Source organism: Anabas testudineus, chromosome 18 (genome assembly GCF_900324465.2).
Source record: "Anabas testudineus chromosome 18, fAnaTes1.2, whole genome shotgun sequence".
Classification (NCBI taxonomy): Eukaryota; Metazoa; Chordata; class Actinopteri; order Anabantiformes; family Anabantidae; genus Anabas; species Anabas testudineus.
Genome location: NC_046627.1, coordinates 3,669,577 through 3,688,213, shown reverse-complemented (window position 1 = coordinate 3,688,213; position 18,637 = coordinate 3,669,577). Strand labels below are relative to the sequence as shown.

The window sequence follows — 18,637 nt, the reverse complement described above, 5'->3', positions numbered from 1 at the left end:
CTGAATGATGTGTTCATATGTTTATGTAGGTACAACTCTATCTCCTGAAAATTAAGTTCCTATATAGTTTATAATGTTTAGTAGTAAATGTAATCATATAATCATTATGTTGTGGTGCTAAATATTTTTTGAATGAATGAAGCCTCATTTATTAATGGAAAGCGAGACACAGAGAGAAAGTTGGTTTTAATCAGTTCACTGTTTAAAAGTGATTTTTCTTCTCACAATAATGTTTCTATAAACAGTTAAAGGGAAATTTAGTGTTTAAAATTGAGTTGCAGTCAAAAACTTTGACATAACTAAAGGGACGGAGCTCAGTGAAGAGTCAGTTCAGCCTGAGACAGTCAGAGCAGAGAGATGCTGGATAGTGATGGTAGATGATGCCTCATGGAGTGTGGGGCTCATTCCTCTAACTGTGTTGACACTGTGTTGGTGAATGGATTCATAGCAACATCTGCTGGATTTGAAAAATCAGTGCAGGAGACCTGGATAAAGAGTGAGGAGAGAAACTGAACTAGGTTCATTCATTCAGACATGTGGACACCAGCTGAGTGATGAATGGTCTTGTTTAGAATAAAGTGCTGACTGAATGAAAGAGAAGTGGATCAATTTTAATTCATCTGAATAGAACCACAATAATATGACTCTGTGTCCTATCTCATGGTTTGACTGTTGTTTCCAGACCTCCCCAGCGGGGCCTGTTCCAGCTGCAGGTGTCATCACACTTACTGATTCCAGACCACACAGAGTATCTGGGACTCTTCTTCGGAGCTTCTCTCTGAGTTCTGCTGCAGTCTGTGTGCTTAGATTTGAGGCTTTACGTTGAAGTGCATGCTGCAGCATTTGGATCATGGGAATGACCTTGGATCCAGAGACTCTTTTCTCTTCAGACAGCTCCACTGTAGCTGGATTGAAAGGAGCGAGCACGCTGAGAGTTTCTCCTCTGATTTCATGGTGTTCAGCAGTAAGTGGAGTGATATCTGTTTTTAAAGAGGCCACAGATTCCCACACTGGCTCCTTTTGGTCCTTCATTCTTCCAGCATGTGGTCTGAGCTGTTCCATCGTGTTGGAACCACTTCATGATGTGAACTTATTAATAATAAAGTAAAGGTTTTAAAGTTTTAGTGAGAATTTCAACATACCTGAGTTCATCACTGGAGTATTTACAGCTTCTTTATTTTCATGTCGTGCTCTGTAACGTCTCAGCATTGATCCTGTTTATGTACAGACAGCTCTGTGGAGCAAAGTCCACATTAGACCTGCAAATAAAATCTAAAGTTAATTCACATGGAAATAATTTAAACAAAGATTCCCTCAGAAAAGAATTGGAACATGATGAACTGAGTAAAAGTGGAAACAGGAAAAATAACATTTACCTTATTTGGTGTTATAAGATCAAAATGTCCTTTTTCTTCATGTTTCTATAATATCACACACAAACAGAACCAAACTAAAAAGTCTCCTCTTTTTCTTTCAGCATGAATCCAAATGAGTCCAAAGTTTCCTTCATGTTGAACACATGGTTTTTCTTAAAGTGGATTTCGCTCTTTGTGCTTTAAACAACAGAGTTCACTGAGACCAGAATCTAACTGTAAGAACATATTAATTCTTTCAAGGGAGCAGTAGTTACAATCACAATGAGCTTCAGATACAAGTGCTGCTGCTCAGAGAGTCTGTCTCCCACAGGCCTTTAATATCAGTACAGAACATTTAAAGACAAAGATACATGAACATGTCTCCACTTACATATGTTTCATTGAACGGTGGTATGTTCCTAGGGAGTATGTGGGGGTGAAGCACATTCAGGGCAGGTTACACAGTTCATTTGTTTCCAACAGTTAGTTAAGACTCCTGACATGATCTTTTTATGGTGACACAGGAACACAGCAGCTGCATTGTATAATGTATAACAATCACATTTTCTATCATTTCCCTCCTGTTTATTTACAATCAAGAGTTCATAATAAAACATCATCAACAAAGATATAAAACAAATAAGTAATTAGATGGAAGAACTGGATATAAAACAAATAAATGTAAAATTAGGATGATCTGTGTTTCTTTGTAACTACGTCAGTCCCACACCACTTCTCTCCACTTTCAGTGTGGACATCATTGTTCATTACACATCAGACCCCCAGGTAGCATCAAACAGACTGAAGATACAGAGTTGGTCCCATCATAGTTGTTTTCTGTCTGTGGAACAAGCTCATAGACATAGTTAGTTTTGTTCAGTGCTGTTTCAATCAGTCTTTGCATGAGCTCCCTGAGACATGGGATGCAGCAGCATCCACACACCACAAGTAAAGATACCAAATAAGAAGCGATAAGCCCACTCCGTCTGCTAAACCAGTCCTGAATCCACTTAGTCAGCGGATCATCAACTCCAGAATTTTCATCTAATTCAATAGAGAGTGCAGTTAGTCCCTCAAGAGCTCTTGTTATTGACATGTTGTGTCAACTGAGCCAGTGTGTACTGCATCAACAGCTGGATTAAAGCACATGATACCTGACAGTCATGTGGGGGTTTGGGTTTCAGGTTCTTTTTGTCTCCACACAGCCACCGTACATCTGAGCTGTGTACTGTTTGGTTTACAAACCAATTATAGGGGAGATCTACTGAGGTGATGTCAATTGTTTCATTACATGATACTTTTCTCCAGCAGCAGAATATTGTGGAAAAACTGAAAGTTTTGTTGGTGCTAGTAAGAAATACACAGTTTTACAAGTCTGGTTCTGAAGAACTGTAGAGGTTGTGAATAATTAAACATACATTTTAGAACCTCCAGGTCACTGGCAGGGGTCAGTCTGAAGCACAATTGAAAATATTAGCTTTTTAAATATACTATGGAACAAAATCATCCTAGGAATGATCTCCCTCTCTATACATTCTACCATCAGTGACCCTTTCCCACTTTCTCCTATCCTATGCCCCTCTCAAAAATATGTTGTTTTTCTGCTTTCTTGGTGCTATATTCTCCTCAATATGGATATAATAATCAACAAAGCCACAGCAGTAAGTATCTACAATGTTAACTTCAACTCACACCAAGGTGGACTCTTAAATGGATGCCAACATCTGTTTTCCATGTTGGTAGAGTTTCCTGAGATGTGTCTAAGTCCCTAAAAATCCCAGAGGTATTGTTGGTTACTTCAATGGTTTGATACGAGCGAATCCCAGCTGTGGCCTACCTTCAAGAAGTGTGCATAGGCAAGACATCCTTATGCTTACACTGTCTACCCTTGTAAGTCGTGCGTCCACTCCTGGACAGTATCACTAAAATGTCAAGTCACTTCAAATCGTCACCATTTCAGGAGATCTGACTTTAGTTGGACTCATTTAACTCCAAATAAAGATGATTGGAGAAGAAAAGTCAGGAAACTTTCCTTCATGAAATTCATGGATGTGTTTGACTTGAATCTTGAGTCTTGTTGGGTCATTTGTGCTGACGTCACTGAATGAATCTGAAAACGTGTGTGTTAGTCAAAGAGACAGACATGTAGAGACTGAACTATCTGTTCAACAGAGACGACGTTTCTCTGACAGGACGACACTCTCAGTACTACACTGAACACAGAGACACTGAGGAACCCAGAGACCAGAACCCAAACCCAGGATAAAGAGGTTCAGTGAATGTGGTGTTGAAGGTGTGGAGGTGGATCAGTTTGTCAGAGGAGACTCTGTAGAAGGACAGAGTCCCAGCAGGACAGTCCACATACACTGATACTCTGTGAGAGACAGAGGAGGAGATGGATGTTTGTCTCTTATTGTGATGAACATAGTAACCATCATCAGAGCAGTTCAGACTCCAGGACTGATTGTTCCATCCAAACCAACAGTCTTCACTGTTTCCTTTCCTTCTGATTCTTCTGTAACTCACTGATATATCTACTCCTCCGCTCCACTCAACCTCCCAGTAACAGCGACCAGTCAGACCATTACTACAAAGCAGCTGAGCCCAAAAGTTAAATCTGTCTGGATGATCAGGATATGACTGATCCTCCTTCATACGTTTCATCTTCCTGTTGTTGTCAGACAGTCGTAGTTCTCTGTTCACTGTGTTTGTGTCGATGGTGAGTTGACAGAAATCTGATGGAGAGAACAAGACACAATCCAGCTGCAGTTATTAATCTATCATCAGTTTGATGAGGACTCATGACATCAGGGATTTGAATGAGTGATGTGACAGTTTGAAGATGGTTGAATGTTGCTGCTTTGTTTTCATCAGTCTCATTAAAAACACACTTACACTTCCTCGGACCTGGTCTCAACCATCTGACTCCACCAGGCTCCACCCTGAAAGGAGGAGGGGGGTCAGAGCAGCACATTCTCTTTCAGCATGCACACATGGACATTACATGGCTCTCATACACACAGTGTGTTCTGGTTCTGTTCTAATGGAGGCTTGTATGTAGGGATGGACATTCAGCAAACAACTAAGGAATTGGAGTCCTTATCTTGGAATTCTACGGAGCAGGGAGGTGACATGGAGGAAAGATTTCAATTCTCTAGTTCACAGCAGTTTTGGTGTCAGACACCTGCTTTCAGTCTCACTCTGTCACCAGACAAACTAATGTGACTGCACAGGAAGCAGGAAACTGGAGAGCAAAGTCCAAGAGGATCAACTCCACATACATGGACTCTGTGTGTGTGTTTTCCTCACTCTAATGTCTGTGGACTGATCTCAGCTGAGTTTCAGACGTTGTCCTGTGTTCAGAGGAAGTCTAGTTCACCTACAGCTACTGGATATTGATCATTACACACAGACTTTGTGGCTTCATCTGATTTGGTGTCAGATTTGTTGGAGCAGCCAGAGACAGAAAGTGAAAACAGGAGTTTGAGGAGAAAAACATTCAATCACAAACTAATTCTTCATCTGGGAACAACAAGGAGTTTTTCCTCTTTGACAGATTGTAATGATGAAATGAACATGTTCTAGTTCTGATTTACTGTCTCCTATATATGACACAAGATCTCATCATGACAAGATCAGGATCTCAGGAAGGTGAAGATGCTTCAATCATCACTATTTGAGGAGACAGAGACATGATGCCGTGACCTGATTCAATCCTCTGATATTCATTCATTGTCATTCTGGGGATAAAAACTCTACCTATAAGGTGGATGAATTCCCTGCTCAGTTCACAGAATCTAATGTAACACCTGATTTCATCATGAGGAGATTTGCTCACAAAGTCAGAATGAGACACTGAAGTCAGAATTACAGGAGCTCCCCTCTTTTCTTTGTTGAATGTAAAGTGGTTCAGTGAAGATTTGTCATCAGCTGAGAGGAAATGTTTCCAACACAAAACTACTTTCTGCTGCAGTGTTTATCAACACAACTCCATAGTGAGACACAAACTGATGCTGACACATTTTTCTTCCTTTCATGGCAAAGAGGTGCGTTTGTTTTACTCATCTAAATAAATGAATGCATAAATCTTTAACATCCCTACTTCATCCTCCATCAGACATTGTCTGTGGGTGCAGCAGGCCTCTCCATACCTGAAAGTGTCCAGTGTCCAGTGTAGATCCTCCAGACCAGCAGACAGCAGCTTTAATCCTGCATCCCCTGGATGATTGTAGCTCAGGTCCAGCTCTCTCAGATGGGAGGGGTTGGGACTCAGAGCTGAGGCCAGAGAAGCACAGCCTTCCTCTGTGATCAGACAGCCTGACAGACTGCAGACACACAGAACAATTCACAGAATTAGAGGTGGTGTTTTGTGTACAGGCTAACATCACATACTGCTATTTGCATTTGAAGCTAATTTAGTCACATACAGTAGAAAGAAAATGTAAGTGAACCATTTTTCTATTTTGCATCAATTCTTGATGAAATATGAATTTGTGATCTTCACCACAAGTCACAAAGATTAACAAACACAATTTTTCTTAACTGATGAAACACCAAGTAAGCGAAACACTGATGTCACACGTCAACTAGGTCAGAATAGAGTATAAAATGGAAGTGTGGTTTAGAGCTACATGTCTTTAGAATAAAGATAGGGAAAGTCATGAATGTTTTGTTTCATTTAGTATATATAAAATATATAAAAATTGTGGTAGTTTATTTTTGTGACTTTGAGGAAGATCTGGCCATATAATGACTACTTTCTGCCCACAATCAGAAATTATAAACAGTGACTTTCCTTTCTTTTTGCCGCTATACCTTTGACAAAAAACATTAACAAAAAAAGGAAAAATCCTCATCTCACATTTACATTTAGTCATTTAGCAGACACTTTTATCCAAAGCGACTTAATTCAATTCAATTCAATTCAATTTTATTTGTATAGCACCAATTCGCAACAGAAGTTATCTCAAGGCACTTTACAGTGTAAGGTTTAAGACCTTACAGAAAATATTTATACAAAAATTATAGAGAAAACCCAACAATCCCATTTGAGCAAGCTTTAGGCAACAGTGGAAAAACTCCCTTTAGAGGAAGAAACCTCCAGCAGAACCAGGCTCATAGTGGGCGGCCATCTGCCTTGACCGGTTGGGGTGAGTGGAAAGAGAAGAGAGAAAAGAACAGCAGGCAATAAAGACAACAACAAGCATCAAGAACATTGGGCAGATGAACTGGATTCTGGAGATGTACAGCTCCAGGCCGAGGATACCTGCAGAAAAGTACAGAGAGAGGGAGACACAGAGGAGGAAACACAACTAAAGAGAGAGAAGACACAAAGTTAATGACATGCAATGGTGGCATTTGCATTGATACAGGAGAAAGGAGAGAGGAGAGGAGCTCAGTTTATCAGTAGAGGTCCCCCAGCAGAATAACCTATATCAGCAGAACTAAGAGATGGTTCAGAGTCACCTGATCCATCTCTAACTATAAGCTTTATAAAAAAGGAAAGTTTTAAGTCTAGTCTTAAATGTGGAGAGGGTGTCTGCCTCCTGAACCTGAACTGGGAGCTGGTTCCACAGGAGAGGGGCTTGGTAGCTAAAGGCTCTGCCTCCCATTCTACATTTGGAAACTCTAGGAACCACAAGTAAACCTGCAGTCTGAGAACGGAGAGTTCTGCTTGGAAGATAAGGAACTATGAGGTCTTTAAGATAAGATGGAGCCTGATTATTAAGGGATTTATAAGTTAGGAGAAGAATTTTAAATTCAATTCTGGATTTAACAGGGAGCCAATGGAGAGAAGCTAACGTAGGAGAAATATGATCTCTCTTGCTAATTCCAGTCAGAACTCTGGCTGCAGCATTTTGGATTAACTGGAGGCTCTTTAATGAGTTATTGGGACATCCTATTAATAATGAATTACAATAGTCCAGTCTGGAAGTAACAAATGCATGGACTAGTTTTTCAGCATCACTTTGGGACAGGATGCTCCTAATTTTAACTTAATGTTTCTCAGGTGAAAAAAGGCAGTTCTAGAGATTTCTTTTATGTATGAAGTGAAGGAGATATCCTGATCAAAGATAACTCCGAGGTTTCTTACAGTATTACTTGAGGCCAGAACTAAGTCATCAATGGTGAGAACGTGATTAGACATAGTGTCTCTGAGATTTTTAGGCCCAAACAGTATAACCTCTGTCTTGTCCGGATTTAGGAGAAGGAAATTGGAGGACATCCAGGTCTTTATGTCTTTTAAGCATTCCTGAAGTTTGACTAATTGATTAGTTTCTCCTGGTTTCATAGATAAGTATGGCTGGGTATCATCTGCATAACAATGGAAATTTATAGAGTGTTTCCTAATAATATTGCCTAAAGGGGACATATATAAAGTGAAAAGAATCGGTCCAAGCACAGATCCCTGTGGAACTCCATAGCTGACTTTGCTGTGCATGGAAGACTCATCATTAACGTGTACAAACTGAAATCTATCCGATAGATACGATTTAAACCACTCTAGTGCTGTTCCTTTGATTCCAATGACATGTTCCAGTCTGTGTAATAAAATGTTGTGATCTATAGTGTCGAATGCAGCATTAAGATCTAACATGACGAGTATAGAGAGTAGTCCACTGTCTGATGCTAATAGAAGATCATTAGTGACCTTTACCAGTGCTGTTTCTGTACTATGATGTACTCTAACTCCTGACTGGAAATCTTCATACAAGTTATAGCTACGCAGGTGGTCGTACAATTGCTTAGAAACTATCTTTTCAAGGATTTTAGAGATAAAGGGCAGATTGGATATTGGTGTATAATTCGCTAAGACCCCTGAGTCCAGAGTAGGCTTTTTGAGTAGGGGCTTGACTACAGCAACCTTAAAAGCCTGTGGTACGTAGCCTATTTGTAAAGACAGATTGATCTGATCTAATATGGACGTGCTGATCAAAGGTAAGACATCCTTGAGGAGTCTAGTCGGGATGGAATCTAAGAGACATGTTGATGGTTTAGAGGAATTAATTACTGAAATTAATTCACAATGATCTACAGGGAGGAAGCAGTATAAGTACGAGCGTGGATCTAGAGTTGTTGTACAATCCATGCTATATGCAGGGAGGATCTGATCAATTTTTTCTCTAATAGTTATGATTTTATTTGTAAAGAAATTCATGAAGTCATTGCTGCTGAGAGTTGAGGGAATACTAGGGTCAACCGAGCTATGACTCTTTGTCAGCCTGGCTACAGTGCTGAAAAGAAACCTAGGGTTGTTCTTATTTACCTCTATTAATGAGGAGTAATATGAAGTTCTAGCTTTACGCAGGGCTTTTTTATATATTATTAAACTATATTTCCAGGCTAGGCAATATTCATCTAAATTGGTGGAACGCCACCTCCTTTCCAGCTTACGTGATTTCTGCTTTAAGCTACGGATTTGTGAATTGTACCATGGAACTAACTTCCTCTGACTCACTAGTTTCTTTTTCAGAGGAGCAACAGTATCAAGTATTGTTTCAAGTGAAGCACCAGTACTATTAACAAGATAGTCCAATTGTGCTGGAGTAACATTGAAATAACTGCCTTCCTCTGTGTTGGTACATGGCTCTGAAATAAAAGATGGAATCAGTTCCTTAAATTTGTCAACAGCATTTTCACATAAACATCTACTGTAGTGAATCTTATCTGTAGGTTTAGTAAAGTTTGGTACTGTAAATTCAAATGTAATTAAGAAATGGTCAGATAAAAGAGGGTTTTGGGGAAAAACTATTAACTGATCAACTTCCACACCGTATGTCAGAATAAGATCAAGGGTGTGATTAAAACAGTGAGTGGGTTTATTTACATTTTGGGTAAAACCAATGGAGTCTAATAGTGAATTAAATGCAGTGTTGAGGCAGTTATCATCAACATCTACATGGATATTAAAGTCACCCACTATAATGACTTTATCTGCACTAAGAACTAAATCAGATAGAAACTCTGAGAATTCAGTTAAAAACTTAGAGTAAGGGACAGGAGGACGGTACACAATAACAAACAGGACTGGTTTTGGATTTTTCCAGTTAGGATCAGAGAGGCTAAGAGTGACGCTCTCAAACGAATTAAAACTATGTTTAGGTCTGGGGTTGATTAACAAACTTGAGTGGAAGATTGCTGCTACTCCTCCACCCCGACCTGTGTTTCTAGGAACATGATAATTAACATGACTTGAGGGGGTCGACTCATTCAGAGAGACATATTCATCCTGCTGCAGCCAGGTTTCAGTAAGACAGAATAAGTCTATTTGATGGTCAATTATCAAATCATTTACTAAGAGGGATTTAGACGAGAGAGATCTGATATTTAACAGTCCACATTTGATTGTTTTCTTGTTATTTTGTTCTAAGAGAGGAGTCGTCTTTATTTTTATTAGGTTTTTATGAATCACTCCTCTTGTGTTAGTTTTAGATATAAATAATTTAGGTACTCGGGGAGCAGACACTGTCTCTATAGGGTTATGGTAGTTTTTGGGGGGTGACGGCTGTAAGGAAGCTGCAGAGAGGTGTGTAAGACTGCGTCTCTGCGTCCTGGGCTCCACTCTGACATGTCAGGGTTTAGGTCGTCTAATAAACTCTGTCATACTCCTAGAGAGTTGAGACGAACCATCTAAAGTGGGATGGATGCCGTCTCTTCTAATCAGCCCAGGTTTAGTCTCTGTAGCCCACGTTGTTAGCGGGACACCACTTAGACAGCCAGCGGTTAAATGACGTCATGCGGCTAAACATGTCGTCACTGGTCAGATTGGGAAGGGGCCCAGAGAAAACTGCGGAGTCCGACATCGTCTTAGCAAAGTTACACACCGATTCAACGTTAATTTTAGTGACTTCCGATTGGCGTAATCGGGCGTCATTAACTCCTGTGTGAATTATAATTTTACTGTATTTACGTTTATCTTTAAGAGTTTTAATAGGAACTCTGGTCCCGGGAATATAATCTGTTAGAAACATGAACCTTGGTCGAGTGTCTGGGGTTCTTCCTACGAACTGTCACCCAGCTGGAGAACAGCTAACGGGAGCTAAGCTAACAGGAGCTAGGCTAGCTGGAGCCGAGTCTCCAAATCAGTCAGCCTCGCCTCCAAAGCTGCAAATAAACTACATTTATTACAAATTCCCTTCTCACTAAAGGAGGCAGAGGAAAAACTAAACATGTGACACACTGAGCAAGAGAGAGCAGGAGAAGAAGAGGGAGAAGCAGCCATGGCTAACAGAGTTTAGCTAGCAGACCTCACAACACAAGAAAACAAGAGTAATAAGTATTATGAACGGTCCTTAAGCAACACAGGTGTATGTTATAACTCTTACGCCAGTAGTGCTTTTCACTAACACTATAAATTTAGCTTAAAGTTTGGTAAATTTAGCGAAACAAACAGAGCAACTGAAAAGCGAGTCAGCGTCGACAACAGGAAGAGATACGATACGATACGACTACCGTAGGAGGAGCAATCAAATCAGATGAGCCACCACAGCTGTGTCTTACAAGTAGGGTACAATGGAAGGCAGGGTAAGCGTGAGGAAGTCTTGCCTAAGGACCCCTATTGGAGGTAGGCCGTGGCTGGGATTTGAATCACAGTCTACCACATGGGAAGCGGTGATGTTACCACTACACTAACCATCCTTATGGACACAACGTCTCAGAGTCTGCATGAAAATATGTTTAAGTTAATGAAACCTGACCTGAGAGTTTCTAATTTACAGTGTGGATTCTCCAGTCCAGCGGACAGATGATTCACTCCTGAATCCTGCAGGTCGTTGTTACTCAGGTCCAGTTCTCTCAGACTAGAGGACTGGGAGCAGAGAACTGAGGACAGAGCTTCACAGCTTCTCTTTGAGAGGTTACAGCCACTCAGTCTGAAAAACAGTGATATTTAACATGAAAACATTTGTGTTGAACGGTAATCACCTTTAATATTGACTCTGTACTAAAAGGATACAACACAATGAAATAAAATCAGACAAGAAAGTACAGTTATTTTATATATTGTAAAAATACTGATGAGAAACTTCTGCAATTTAGAAATCATGACATTAGAACGTTTAATTTGCTTGGGTCTCTCTTATATCAGCAGTTAATTACTTTTTTAATATTTCCAGTTATTTAAAACAGAAACTTGACCTGACCCAAAAGTTTCCAATTTACATAGTGAATTCTCCAGTCCAGCAGACAGAAGCTTCAATCCTGAATCCTGCAGGTCATTGTTACTCAGGTCCAGTTCTCTCAGACTAGAGGACTGGGAGCTGAGAACTGAGGACAGAGCTTCACAGCTTCTCTCTGAGAGGTAACAGCCACTCAGTCTGAAAAACAGTATTGTATAACACGACAACATTTGTGTTGAACAATAATCACCTTTAATATTGACTTTGTACTAAAAAGATCCAACAAAATTAAATAAAATCAGACATGAAAATACTAGTATTTTACATACTGTGAAAATACTGATGAGACCCTTCTGCAACTTAGAAATCATGACATAAGAAAGTTTAATTTGCTTGGGTCTCTGTCTTGTCTTGTCTTGCCCTGACCTGAGAGTTTCCAATTTACATAGTGAATTCTCCAGTCCAGCAGACAGAAGCTTCAATCCTGAATCCTGCAGGTAGTTGTTACTCAGGTCCAGTTCTCTCAGACTAGAGGACTGGGAGCTGAGAACTGAGGACAGAGCTTCACAGCTTCTCTCTGAGAGGTTACAGCCACTCAGTCTGAAAAACAGTAATGTATAACATGACAACATTTGTGTTGAACCGTAATCACCTTTAATATTGACTCTGTACTAAAAAGATCCAACAAAATTAAATAAAATCAGACATGAAAATACTAGTATTTTATATACTGTGAAAATACTGATGAGACCCTTCTGCAACTTAGAAATTATGACATAAGAAAGTTTAATCTGCTTAGGTCTCTGTCTTGTCTTGTCTTGACCTGACCTGAGCGTTTCCAATTTACATAGTGAATTCTCCAGTCCAGCAGACAGATGATTCACTCCTGAATCCTGCAGGTCGTTGTTACTAAGGTCCAGTTCTCTCAGACTAGAGGACTGGGAGCAGAGAACTGAGGACAGAGCTTCACAGCTTCTCTCTGATCAGTCTGAAAAACATTGATATATAACATGACAACATTTGCGTTGAACGGTAATGACCATTAATATAGACTCTGTACAAAAATGATACAACACAATGAAATAAAATCAGACAAGAAAATACAAGTATTTTATATACTGTAAAAATTTTGATGAGACCCTTCTGCAACTTAGAAAGCATGACATAAGAAAGTTTAATCTGCTTGGGTCTCTCTTATATCAGCAGTTATGAAGTTTTTAAACATCTCCCGATATTTAAAACAAAAACTTGACCTAACCTGAGAGTTTACAGTTTACAGTGTGGATTCTCCAGTCCAGCAGACAGAAGCTTCACTCCTGAATCCTGCAGGTTGTTGTTACTCAGGTCCAGTTCTCTAAGACTAGAGGACTGGGAGCTGAGAACTGAGGACAGAGCTTTACAGCTTCTCTCTGAGAGGTTACAGCCACTCAGTCTGAAAAACATTGATATATAACATGACAACATTTGCGTTGAACGGTAATGACCATTAATATAGACTCTGTACAAAAATGATACAACACAATGAAATAAAATCAGACAAGAAAATACAAGTATTTATATACTGTAAAAATTTGATGAGACCCTCTGCAACTAGAAAGCATGACATAAGAAAGTTTAATCTGCTTGGGTCTCTCTTATATCAGCAGTTATGAAGTTTTTAAACATCTCCCGATATTTAAAACAAAAACTTGACCTAACCTGAGAGTTTACAGTTTACAGTGTGGATTCTCCAGTCCAGCAGACAGAAGCTTCACTCCTGAATCCTGCAGGTAGTTGTTACTCAGGTCCAGTTCTTTCAGACTAGAGGACTGGGAGCAGATAATTGAGGACAGAGCTTCACAGCTTCTCTCTGAGATGTTACAGCCACTCAGTCTGAAAAACAGTGATGTATAACATGACAACATTTGTGTTGAACTGTGTTAAATTATCATTTATATCATGTACTTTACTAAACAGATAAGATTCACTACAGTAAATGTTTATGTGAAAATTCTGTTGACAAATTTAAGGAACTGATTCCATCTTTTATTTCAGAGCCATGTACCAACACAGAGGAAGGCAGTTATTTCAATGTTACTCCAGCACAAGTGGACTATCTTGTTAATAGTACTGGTGCTTCACTCGGAACAATACTTGATACTGTTGCTCCTCTGAAAAAGAAGCTAGTGAGTCAGAGGAAGTTAGTTCCATGGTACAATTCACAAATCCGTAGCTTAAAGCAGAAATCACGTAAGCTGGAAAGGAGGTGGCGTTCCACCAATTTAGATGAATATTGCCTAGACTGGAAAGATAGTTTAATAATATATAAAAAAGCCCTGCGTAAAGCTAGAACTTAATATTACTCCTCATTAATAGAGGCAAATAAGAACAACCCTAGGTTTCTTTTCAGCACTGTAGCCAGGCTGACAAAGAGTCATAGCTCTGTTGAGCCTAGTATTCCCTCAACTCTCAGCAGCAATGACTTCATGAATTTCTTTACAAATAAAATCATAACTATTAGAGAAAAAATTGATCAGATCCTCCCTGGATACAGCATGGATTGTACAACAACTCTAGATTTATCTGCAAGACCACGCTCATACTTAGACTGCTTCCTCCCCGTAGATCATTCTGAATTCATTTCAGTAATTAATTCCTCTAAACCATCAACATGTCTCTTAGATCCCATCCCGACTAGACTCCTCAAGGATGTCTTACCTTTGATCAGCACGTCCATATTAGATCAGATCAATCTATCTTAACAAATAGGCTACGTACCATAGGCTTTTAAGGTTGCTGTAGTCAAGCCCCTACTCAAAAAGCCTACTCTGGTAAATTTTTAGTGAATTATAGACCAATATCCAATCTTCCCTTTATCTCTAAAATTCTTGAAACGGTAGTTTCTAAGCAATTGTACGACCACCTGCGTAGGAATAACTTGTATGAAGATTTCCAGTCAGGATTTAGAGTACATCATAGTACAGAAACAGCACTGGTAAAGGTTACTAATGATCTTCTATTAGCATCAGACAATGGGCTACTCTCGATACTCTTGTTAGATCTTAGTGCTGCATTCGACACTATAGATCACAACATTTTATTACACAGACTGGAACAGCACTAGAATGGTTTAAATCATGTCTATCAGATAGATTCCAGTTTGTATGTATACAATATGTGTATCGTAAAACTAAACTGCTGATGAGAAACTTCTGCAAGTCAAAAATAAAGAAATTTAAACTGTTTGGGTCTCTCACAGTTATTTAAACTTTGAGGTTTCCATTTCACAATGTGGATTCTCTGGTCAAGACTTTAACAAACATTCAACTATCCACATACTTACAAAGCTTTTTTAGCAGCTTTCACCACTGGCAGCAGCCTCAGAAGAGCCTCCTCTGAAGCAGAGTATTTCTTCAGGTCAAACACGTCCAGATCTTTTTCTGATGACAGTAAGATGAAGACCAGAGCTGACCACTGAGCAGGAGACAGTTTATCTGTGGAGAGACTTCCTGAGTCCAGGTACTGTTGGATCTCCTCCACTAGAGAACGATCATTCAGTTCATTCAGACAGTGGAACAGGTTGATGCTTTTCTCTGCTGAGGGAGTCTCTTTGATCTTCTTCTTGATGTACTGGACTGTTTCCTGATTGTTCTTTGAGATATTTCCTGTCTTTGTCTGCAGACCTTGTAGGAGAGTCTGATTGCTCTCCAGTGAAAGACCGAGGAGAAAACGGAGAAACAAGTCCAGGTGTCCATTTGGACTCTGTACGGCCTTGTCCACAGCACTCTGGTGGAGAACTTTTAGTTCAGGTCTAAACAGTTTGGACCTCAGAGAGGTTGACTGTTCTTCAGACAGCAGATTGACTCCAGAGTTGATGAAGGTCAGATGGACATGAAGAGCAGCCAGAAACTCCTGAACAGTTAGATGGACGAAGCAGAACACATTGTCCTGGTACAGTCCTCTCTCCTCTTTAAAGATCTGTGTCAACACTCCTGAGTACACTGAGGCTGCTCTGATATCGATGTCACACTCTGTCAGGTCTGATTCATAGAAGATCAGGTTTCCTTTCTGCAGCTGCTCAAAAGCCAGTTTTCCCAGAAACTTGATCATCTTCCTACTTTTTTTATTCCAGTGTGGATCTGTCTCAGTTCCTCCATCATACTTGATGTTCTTCACTTTGGACTGAACCACCAGGAAGTGGATGTACATCTCAGTCAGGGTCTTGGGCAGCTCTCCTCCCTCTCTGGTTTTCAACACATCCTCCAGAACTGTAGCAGTGATCCAGCAGAAGACTGGGATGTGACACATGATGTGGAGGCTTCGTGATGTCTGGATGTGGGAGATGATTCTTCTGGCCTGCTCCTCATCTCTGAACCTCTTCCTGAAGTACTCCTCCTTCTGTGGGTCAGTGAACCCTCTGACCTCTGTCACCATGTGAACAAAACCAGGAGGGATCTGATTGGCTGCTGCAGGTCGTGTGGTTATCCAGAGGCGAGCAGAGGGAAGCAGGTTCCCCCTGATCAGGTTTGTCAGCAGCACATCCACTGAGGTGCACTCTGTAACATCAGTCAGGATCTGATTGTTGTGGAAGTCCAGAGGAAGTCGACACTCATCCAGACCGTCCAAGATGAACACAACCTGGAACTCTTCAAACCTGCAGATTCCTGCTTCTTTGGTTTCAGTAAAGAAGTGATGAACAAGTTCCACCAAGCTGAACTTTTTCTCTTTCAGCACATTCAGCTCTCTGAAAGTCAATGGAAATGTGAACTGTATGTCCTGGTTGGCTTGTCTTCAGCCCAGTCCAGAGTGAACTTCTGTGTTAAGACTGTTTTCCCAATGCCAGCCACTCCCTTTGTCATCACTGTTCTGATTGGTTGCTCTCTTCCAGGTGAGCCTTTAAAGATGTCTTCTTGTCTGATGGTTGTTTCTGGTCTGTCTGGTTTCCTGGATGCTGTTTCAATCTGTCTGACCTCATGTTCATCATTGACCTCTCCAGTCCCTCCCTCTGTGATGTAGAGCTCTGTGTAGATCTGGTTCAGAAGGGTTGGGTTTCCTGATTTAGCAATCCCCTCAAACACACACTGGAACTTCTTCTTCAGATTAGATTTAAGTTCACACTGACAAAGTGCAGCTGAAGTTCCTGAATGAAACCACAAAAACATGATCAGTATCATTTCTAATGAAAACACAGTTTAACAGTTTCATGACCCTAAATGATTCACATTTCAACATATTAACACTGCACAACTTCAGGTCTCAGTAAACGTCTCATTTGTCCATGATGTTAAATGTTTAGAGAAATCCTCTTACTGCTCTGCAGACAGTCAGCCAGCTCCTCCTGCTTCATTCTCCTCAGGAAGTTCAGTGTGATCTTCACAAATGCCTCTCTGCTGCTCCTCCTCTGCTCTTCATCCTCACCATCCAACACCTCCTCATCCTCCCTCTGACTCTCTAAGCATTGTGGGTAATCTGGACTCAGAACCTTCTGGATCTTCTTCAGCTTGCTCTTCACAAAAATGACAATGTTCTCCTCCAGCAGCTGGAACAGAATAAGAAGTGAACATTTCATTTGAACTGGTAGAAGACAACATGTGATTCATGTGTCAGTCTGAAGACCTGCTGGTCTGAACAGAGCAGCATGGACTCTGTTAGGACCTGAATGGTTGTTTAGTATTCAATCTGGGTTTTATGTAGTTCATAGTCAAAGTGTGATTGTACAGACCATAAATACGGAGTCCAGGTCTGGTTGGTGCTGCTGGGCAGACGGATCCCTGTGAACCTCTGAGCTCTGCTGCTGAACTCTGAGGAGAAAATATTAATTTAAGTAAAGTTTCAACCATATTTGCACTATTATTATTATTATTGTTGTAGATGATATCAGAAAGAACAAAGTGAAAAATCTATGGGCAAAGTGTGTTCCGTAAATGTGACAGGTAAATTTTCTAAATAGCTTAGAAGCAGAAACTGTGTCATGTATTAATGTATGATGGACTTTTCATTTCATTAAACTGCTCCACATTTTGAAGGTTATAGTGAATATTATGTGTTCAAATTTGCCAAAGAGCTATTTGTATATATTACACAGATGATCAAAAGAAGTTGGTCTTAACATCTGGAGCAGAGTTAATCCATCAGATTAACCTTCTGGTTTCTTACAGGTTGTAAGATAATTACTAACATGAAATCAATCCAAGTTCATTTGCTCCTTTTTTTTAACACAGTCAAACCAACATCTCTGAGGCTATGATGACTTTTTAAAATATGTTTAAACAGGTTCTGTTTCAACTTTAAAGTCATTTTAGAGGACTGACTTTATTGTCTTATATTAAAACATAATTCAGTACAACAGCAGCACAATCTACAACCTACATCCTTCTTCATGAGCCATAGTTGAATCAGTACCTCTCTGAAACAGTCTGAATAAAACTGAACACTGTCACCTTCCAGAGGGAGAATCTACAGTAACTATAAAAAGTCTTCACCTTCTTGAAAGTTTTCACCTGTTTTTCTTAATTCAACATTGAATTTTGGTCAGTCAGACTTTTTTAGGACTGTTGGATTAGACTGACTGGTCAGAGCTGGATGAACCTAATAAACTGGGTCTTTCTACATTCATAAGTAGAATATGTTATGTACAGTAATGTTTTCTGCTAAATATCTTTTCTGTCTGTTAAAACTTCAGCGTGTGGTTGGTGGACAACATGCTGTCATCTGCTCCTTGACAGAGGTCATTGGAGAGAATGGAGAGGAACTTCTCACCAGGTGACCTGGTAAAGTTTGACTTTTGCTTTTGATTTTCTGATGATTATTCATTCAGTACTAATGATTTTACTGTTTCGTTTAACTCAAACTTTTTTTTCACTACAATCTAGGGAGCAAAGAAACTGTGAAACCTTGTCGAGCAAGTCATAAAATCTTTTTTTTTTTTATACAGTTATGTAATGTTAGAGTGAGATAATATTCGTATGTTTGTTCAGGAAGAGAAAAGATGTTTTAATGTTATAAAATGTTGCTAGAACTTAAGTATACTGTGCTTAATTATCACTTATTAGTATTGATGCATATGTAATTTAGATAAAAATGACTAGTGAATCATTGAATAAGATCTGGACCAGGAGAATCAGATTCTAACAAAGTTCAGGTTTAAAATTCTTATCTTCTATCATCAGATTGTCCAACTTTAAA

The 18,637-nt window shown here is 39.8% G+C and overlaps 1 pseudogene; it reads right to left on the bottom strand.

Moving 5' to 3' along the window:
* Positions 1-3,563: 3,563 nt before the first annotated feature.
* The window catches only part of LOC113168707, a 30,797-nt pseudogene continuing 15,723 nt past the window's right edge, over positions 3,564-18,637 (bottom strand).